Consider the following 8,234-nt stretch of genomic DNA (forward strand, 5'->3'; position numbering starts at 1 on the left):
GGATGTGGAGAGGCGAGGAGAGAGAGGACTCTGGGAGGGAGAGGGCTGGGGGGGAGAGGGAGAGGAGGAGAGAGGACTGGGGAGGAGCAGAGGAGGAGGAGAGAGACGGACTAGGGAGGGAGAGCGGCTGGGAAGGCGAGAGGGAGGAGAGGCGAGGACTGGCGGAGGGACAGAAGCGGGAGGAGAGAGGCTATGGGGAGGTGGAGAGGGAGGAGGAGAGAGGACTAGGAGGGAGAGAGCGGCTTGGGGAGGGAAAGGAGGAAGAGAGAGAACTGGGGGAGAGAGGAGGGACTAGGAGGAGAGGGCTGGGAGGGAAGAGAGAGAGAGAGGGACTAGGGGGGGAGGGAGAGGGAGGAGAGAGCAGTACTGGGGAGGGAGAGGACTGGGGAGAGAGAGGGCTGGGGAGGGAGAGGGAGGAGGGAGAGGACTGGGGAGGGAGAGAATGGAGAGAATTGGGAAGGAGAACGAGGAGAGGGTGTCTTTGAGATGGGGTCCTAGCCGGAGGAAGTATGGGGGCTGAGGGTGCTCCAGAACCCCCTGAAAAATCAGGAATACGATAAACTAATTTATTTTTAAAAACGATATAGCCGTCTGTAGCGGAGGCAACAACAACAAAAAATCTGCCCCTCCCTTATACATAGTAACAAAAGTAGTGCACTGTGCCTTTACTAGTTCTGTATTAGCGGACCGATTTAGCCATCTGTAGAGCGGGCAAATGCTTTTTTTCTGCACCACCCCCCATTGGGGAAGGGTAGTTGAGGGAATGCCTGCCCCCCACTCCCACAGCTATGGAAAACAGGAACAATAAGATTTTGTTTAGACTACKGGGCAGCGCGGCTTTCCCCTCAAGTTGCCCGTTGTCTCCCTGGTTCTTTCTTAAGCCTTCACAGGTTGACAAATCTAAGCACATATTTAGTCATACATGCATCTTTCATTGACAGGGGTGAGGCCCCACATAGGGACTCCTGCTAGGAGTGTAATGAGTGTGTTTTCAATAGATTATATCTCCCAGAGTTAACAAACTAGCATATCATGTGTTTCTTGATTTATGTGAGAAAGCTAAAAGCTAAGAATTTCGGAATTTGGATCCAATGCCAGTTTTTGGTTTACGATCCTGTTCATCTTTCTGCAATCTGTTGTTAGAAAATCCCCCTGAGGGGTTTGTGTGGTCTGTGGGTGGGACAGTTATTGCGTATGGATTCTTCAGGTGAAACCCCAACTGAAGATGCTTGTTATGCGACCTGTTGTATGCAGAAACCATTCCCATCAATGTGCAATTCATGCGATAGTCAGAGTTACTAAAGAAACAGAATTCCAACCTTTGCCACTTATACTGGTTAATAGTAGGCAGCAGACATGGAGCCCAAACTCAATAGAGAGTTGTAGCGTTGTTCTTGTGGCGCTGTCAATTGTCTCCTCTCCAAGGCTTAGTGTGACTGTGTATAGAGAGTCTCCAGACAGTTTGGAGTCAAAGGGGTAATTTAGACAAACATCTAACCATAGTTAGCAATAGACCACACCACTTCTCTGAGTTGGAATTCATACGGGTGACACAACCAACCCACTGGGCAAAATCTGGTTTAATCAACGTTGTTTCCACGTCATTTCAACAACAAAAATGATATGCGATAAAGTTGAATCAACCTGGAAAACTGATCGGATTTGCCAAAAGTCATCAACGTAAGGGAATGTCATCTTTTTTTGACCCAACTTTTAACCTAAATACAATGACATGTTAACGTTTTTGTTTGATTTCACCAAATGCATATAAAAACTAGATTTTGAAATKACGTCTGTGCCCAGTGGGAACTCTATTGAATAGATTTTCAGGAGGAAACTCTGAGGCAGTAAGTTGTAATCCTTAAACTAAATATCTGGTGGTTTGCATCTTGATATGMAAGCCTGTTGTGTCTGACCTGTTGATTAGGCACCATAAGAAGCTCATTGTCTATAGTTAGAGCTACACAGCACATGGAACTAGGCAAAGCATGTGTCCTCGCAATGGAAAGACAGGCTTTCTCTTCACCAGAATGATTGTGCTGCTGGATTAACCATAACATATATGCATTAGACCTAAATTCACATTTATTTCCATTTCAACATCAAGGAAATCAACTAGTTGGAAATCCTAGATCTCAATCCCCTTTCATTTTGTTCCGTACTTGGCGTTCATTCGTTCCTGCAACATTGACTACAAGGCTTTAATAGTGAAATAAAGTGTAATTGAGGCTGAACTATTAACGTATAGCTGAAATCTCCTGAATATGCAACAGCATGTCCTATTGACAGCAGTGCCTTGGTCTGACAGGGCGCTCCACAGTTCTGTCTTTATTCTTCTGGATGGCTCCATGTCTGTATTGGATTGAGGGAGAGAAATGGCTGTGGGTCGGGTGGGCGCATGGTGGGGCAAAGCAAAGCCTTGTGGAGCTTCCAAAGTAGACTTTCCCTGTGGAGTCTGTGTCAGCGCTCCGTAAATCCATGCTTTCTCCCACCACATGTGTTCCTGGAGAACATGCCAGCATGGTCTAAGACTAGGGCTATAGGGCTGGGAGACCTTCTTAATCCTGGCCAGTGATGACGGCAGGGTAGCCTAGTGGTTAGAGTGTTGGGCTAGTAACCGAAGGTTGCAAGTTCAAAGCCCTGAGCTGTCAAGGTACAAATCTGTTGTTCTGCTAACTGAACAAGGCAGTTAACCCACTGTTCCTAGGCTGTCATTGAAAACAAGAATTTGTTCTTAACTGACTTGCCTAGTTAAATAAAATAAAAACATGATGCCGCTAGTATTCCTTCCTGGTCACACCACCAAAGGACTATAGCACACCTTGCAACGTGCTCCCTCCCACCCACTCTGAGCACGTCAACAACAACCTGACACATTCATGCAGCTCTAAKAAAAAACAAAGCTATCAGCAAAGGATTTGAGAAGTTATCAGGAATTGTGGCATTGGAATGATCCTAAAGCATTTCATTATAAACACAGAGAGACAGAGTGTTCCTTTTAGAATGGCACAGGGTCAGGAATCCCCAACCCTCTAGCTCTGTAAGTCCCTACAGTAATATACATGTTCTTTCTTTATACAGAGCACATGTAACTCTTGCCCTGAGTCCCTGGCCTGATGAACCCGATCACCCTGGGCCCGCCAAGTAATCCCCCACTCCTAAACTCAGTGATCTCATCACATGACCACGGGGCTGAACGACTGCCTGCTTGCGCAGTCTGGAGAAAAGACGTCACCAACAAACAGTCACACTCGGCCTGGGCACTCATTAAACCTTGTCTCTCTACATCGCTGCTAGGGTCAACAAGGTTGTTGTGTGACCTACCCTGCGACCTCGGCAAACACTGTATGGCCTACGCTAGGCCAGCAGGATCAAAATGATCATGCATTTAAGTGCAGAAACATGAGTCAGTCAGTTCAAAGCAGCTGGGCATGTTAGTATTAAAAGCATCATGTTGGTTTTAATAGCATCATGTTAGCTTAAATAGCATCATCTTAGTATTTATAGCATCACAGTTTTAATAGCATCATGTTAGTATTAATAGCATCACATTAGTATTAAAAGCATCATGTTAGTTTTAATAGCATCATGTTTAGCTTTAATGCATCATGTTAGTATTTATAGCATCATGTTAGCTTTAATAGCATCATGTTAGTATTTATAGCAATCACAGTTTTATAGGCATCATCATTTAATAGCATTATGTTAGCTTTCAGGTCCCTGGTTAGTTTAAAGAGGCTGCTCGTGCCGCACTACAGCCAGGTGTAGGTTACTGTAGGCAAGGTGAAACTATCCGTGTGACTGTTCAAGTTTTCCTCTCAGCTCCCCTTGTCCAGATAAGAGGACCACTCGTGGTCATTTAGTGTGCAGTTTATTTGGTGTTTGAATTCAACTGAATAATATCCCGAATAATTTTAATTAAATCAATGTGGCTACTGAAAATAGAGTATTGAAACAAACAATAAATAGGCATTTTGTAAATAGTAGCAACCTTTTCAAATAAGAAGTATAACAGTTCATTTATAGTGCATGTCCTAAAAGGTTTGAGTGGAAATTGACAGTGGATATGAATCATGACAAATTAAATCTATTTGACAATAAAGTAGTCTAAAGTCACAGTAATAGTCACACAAATTATATTATCATAACTACCTGGTCTGAAATAGTACTGTTGCTTACTGTGTAGTCATGGGTCATGCCCCGTTTACTTCAAAACTGTCACACCCTGATCTGCTTCACCTGTCTTGTGATTGTCTCCACCCCCCACCAAGTGTCTCTCATTTGTCCCCATTATCCCCTGTGTATTTATACCTGCGTTCTCTGTTTGTCTGTGCCAGTTCATCTTGTCTTGTCAGGTCTTACCAGCGTGTTTCCCGTTTCTCCTGCTCTCAAGTTTGTTTTTCTAGACTTCCCGGATCTGACCTATCTGCCTGTCCTGACCCTGACCCTGAGCCTGCCTCTTTGTATAATACATATTCTGAGTATCTAACTATCCACCTCTTGTGTCTGCATCTGGGTCATAACCTGAGCCGTGATAGTATGAACTGGCCCTGACTAACCCAGCAGACTCTGACCAGCTCCGCAACGCTGTCTACTCCCAAGGAGCCACCATTGGAAGACACGAGGAGTTCCTTCAGACCTTGACGGAACACCATGACCATGCTTTCAATGCATTACTGGAGTTATTTTGCGGACTATCAGGCACCAAGCCACTACGGTAACCTCCCAGACTCTCAGTAACCCCGCTACCAATGGCGTTTCTTCCCAGCCTACCTCGGCTTTCCGTGAACCTAGCTTACCTCTTCCGGAGCACTATGTTAGAGATCCAGGAACCTGCTGGGCGTTCCTCTCCCAGTGCTCCATCATCCCTCGGATCGCTTGAAGATAGCGTACATGATAACGCTCATGTCCGGKAGAGAAATCGCCTGGGCTACGGYGGTGTGGAAGCAACAATCCACCATTTTCTCAGTCTGGAGGAGTTTGTGGCAGAGGTAAGGAAGGTGTTCGATTCTCCGTTGTCCGGAATAGAGGCTGCTCGGGAAAGCTACTTCAACTGCGTCAAGACTCCCGTAGTGTGGCAGACTACGCGGTGGATTTTTGCACTTTTTCCACCGAGAGTGCCTGGAACCCGGAATCCCTGTTCGACACGTTCCTTCATGATTTATCAGAGGTAGTTAAAGACAAGCTCGCAGCCCGGGAGTTGCCCATGGACCTCAACTCTCTCGTAGCCTTGACCATATGGATTGATGGGTGGCTACGGGAATGTAGGAGAGAGAGGAGGTCTGTCCCCAGTCACACTTGCTCGTCCAAGATTCTCACCTCGTCTCCGAGGAATCCCGGAAGTTCCTGAAGTCTACAGGGCCGAGAGAATCCGACGGGAATCACGAGGGTAGTCGACTTGTCTCCTCCGGAGCCCATGCAACTGGGCAGGGCTAGATTGTCTCCTGTTGAACGCTTGTGCAGACTGAGCACCAAATGCTGTCTGTATTGTGGTACTACAGGACATTACATATCTACATGTCCATTAAAAGACCAGGCTTATCAGTAGGTACGAGTACACTGGTGTGCCATACGGGGAGTTTCCAATCTCCCCTTACTCGTAAACCCTCTTCATGCCATCCTGCTGTGGCGTCACCAGTCCAAATCTCTCCGGGTGCTCATTGACTGGGGCCGATGAGAGTTTTATGGACACTACCCTGATGTCGGAGATTGATGGACACTACCCCTCTCCATTTCCATGGATGTCACTGCGCTGGATGGGTTCTCTATTGGCAGAGTTACCCACAATTAGATTCCTATCAACCTGCGAGTGTTAGGTAATCACAGTGAGTCTATACAGTTCCTTCTCATCGAATCCCCTTATGTACTTGTGGTTTTGATGGCTCCAGAGGCACAATTCCCTGATCAACTGGGCTAGTGGATCTATCATGGGTCTGAAGTCAGCGCAGCCTGCCCCGGAACATCTTTCTGCAGGCTTGGGTAAAGCCTTGGATCTCTCCTCCRTTCCTGCAGAGTACCAGGACCTCCAGGAGGTTTTCAACAAGGCTCCCGCCACATCCCTTCCTCCGCATCGACCCTACGACTGCGCCATCAACCTTCTCCCGAGCRCTACACCGCCTCGGAGGCGGATTTATTCCCTGTCGGGTCCGGAGACCAAGACTATGGAGAMGTACATTAAGGACTCTCTTGCGGCTGGGAGTATCTACCTCCACCGCCGGCGCAGTGTTCTTGTTTGTGGAGAAAAAGGACAAAACCCTGTGTCAGTGTATCGACTACCGGGGCCTTAATGATATCAAGGTTAAAAAACGTTACCCGCTACCACTCATCTCCTCAGCTTTTGAGCTTCTCCAGGGGGCTACCAACTTCTCAAAGTTGGACCTTTGGAACGCCTACCATTTGGTTCGGATACGGGCGACGAATGGAAGACAGCCTTTAACACGGTTAGCGGGCACTACGAGTACCTGGTGATGCCATTCGGACTGACCAACGCTCCCGCAGTGTTCCACCTCTCCCAAGGTTCCTTTCATGTGGTCTCCAGCAGCTGACCTGGGGTTCTCGGACCTCAAGCATCGATTCACTACAGCTCCCATCTTAATCCATCCGGACCATTCCCGGAGTGGGGGCCGTCCCAGCTTTCTACCCAGGACCAAAACTTGCATCCCTGTGCCTTCCTTTCCCATCATCTTAACCCTGCTGAGAGGAACTATGACGCTGGAAATGAAGAGCTACTCGCAGTTAAGATGGCATTGGTGGAGTGGAGGCACTGGTTAGAGGGGGCAGAACTTCCATTCTTAGTGTGGACTGACCATAAGAACCTGGAATATCTCCGCACTGTCAAGCACCTCAACTCAAGGCAGGCTCGACAGTCCCTGTTATTCACACGCTTTAATTTCACTATCTCCTACCACCCTGGGTCCAAGAATGTCAAACCTGACGCGCTCTCACGCCTGTATTGCCCTGCTGCTACACCATCTGACACTGAGACCATCCTCCCTACTTCCTGTCTGGTGGCTACACTCATCTGGGGTATAGAGGGCCGGGTCTGTAAGGCAAGCATTCCCGGCTAACTGGATGTTTGTCCCGGACTCTGCCCATTCTCCGGTCCTGGAATGGGCCCATGCCTCTAGACTCTCCTGCCATCCTGGTTCAGCCACCTGCACTGTGTGTGGGCAGAGTAAGACTCTCCCACTTTCTTCCCCAGTCTAACGGCCAGTCGGAGCGAGCCAATCAGGACCTGGAGACTGTGTTTCGTTGTCTCATCTCCGCCAATCTGTAGCCAGCAACTCGTGTGGGTGGAATATGCACGCAACACCCTTCCCTGCTCGGCCACTGGCCTCTCGCCCTTTGAGTGTTCCTTGGGATATCAGCCCCAGCTCTTCCCTGAGCAAGAGGAAGAAGTCAGAATACCCTCTGCCCCCTCTGCCGCTATCGCCGTACCTGGAAGAGAGCCCGGTCCACTCTTCTCAAGACCACCTCCAGATATTGGCGACAGGCGGACCACCACCGGACCCTGCTCCCTGCTATTGTCTGAGGCAGAGGGTATAGCTGTCCACTTGGGATCTGCCCCTCTGGATGGAGTCCTGTAAACGTTCCCCCTGTTTTATTGGCCCCTTCCCCATCTCTAAAATCCTTAACCCCTCTGCTGTTCGTCTTCTGTTGCCTCGCACCCTCCGTATACATCCCACTTTTTATGTGTCTAGGATTAAACCTCTGTCTCATAGCCCTTCTGTTTCCAGGCCCACCCCTCTCCCCTGTGTTATCTATGGCCATCCAGCATACAAAATCTCAGGAAATCTCAGGACCCTTGTGAGTAAGCAAGTCCTGGTCAAAATAGTTCTACCAGAATAATTTCTCTGCAACTGCAGCAGTTTGATATGCATACCTTCACAAAACATTTTTAAAGCATTCCAACTCATAAACCACATCAAGTTATTCACTAGAGAGTTTCTGGGCACAAGGCAATGAAAATGGTGCTTTMATTTAACATAAGTGGTCTATGACATTAGGGACTATGACACCATAGTCCCTAAAACAGATGTGTTTTGAAAGGGAGAGGGATCAATAATGTGAAAAGAATCATGCATAGTCCTAAATAATAATGGTTTGGTTTATTAATGTATCAATTTGCCTAATATTGTTGAGACACATGGCAGAATTCATTTCTATTTAATTAATAGGCTAATTGTATAGCCATTGTCATTAACAACATTTTTAGACAGGATGTAGGCCTAAGT

The sequence above is a fragment of the Salvelinus sp. IW2-2015 genome, linkage group LG13 (genome assembly GCF_002910315.2).
Source record: "Salvelinus sp. IW2-2015 linkage group LG13, ASM291031v2, whole genome shotgun sequence".
NCBI classification, from domain to species: domain Eukaryota; kingdom Metazoa; phylum Chordata; class Actinopteri; order Salmoniformes; family Salmonidae; genus Salvelinus; species Salvelinus sp. IW2-2015.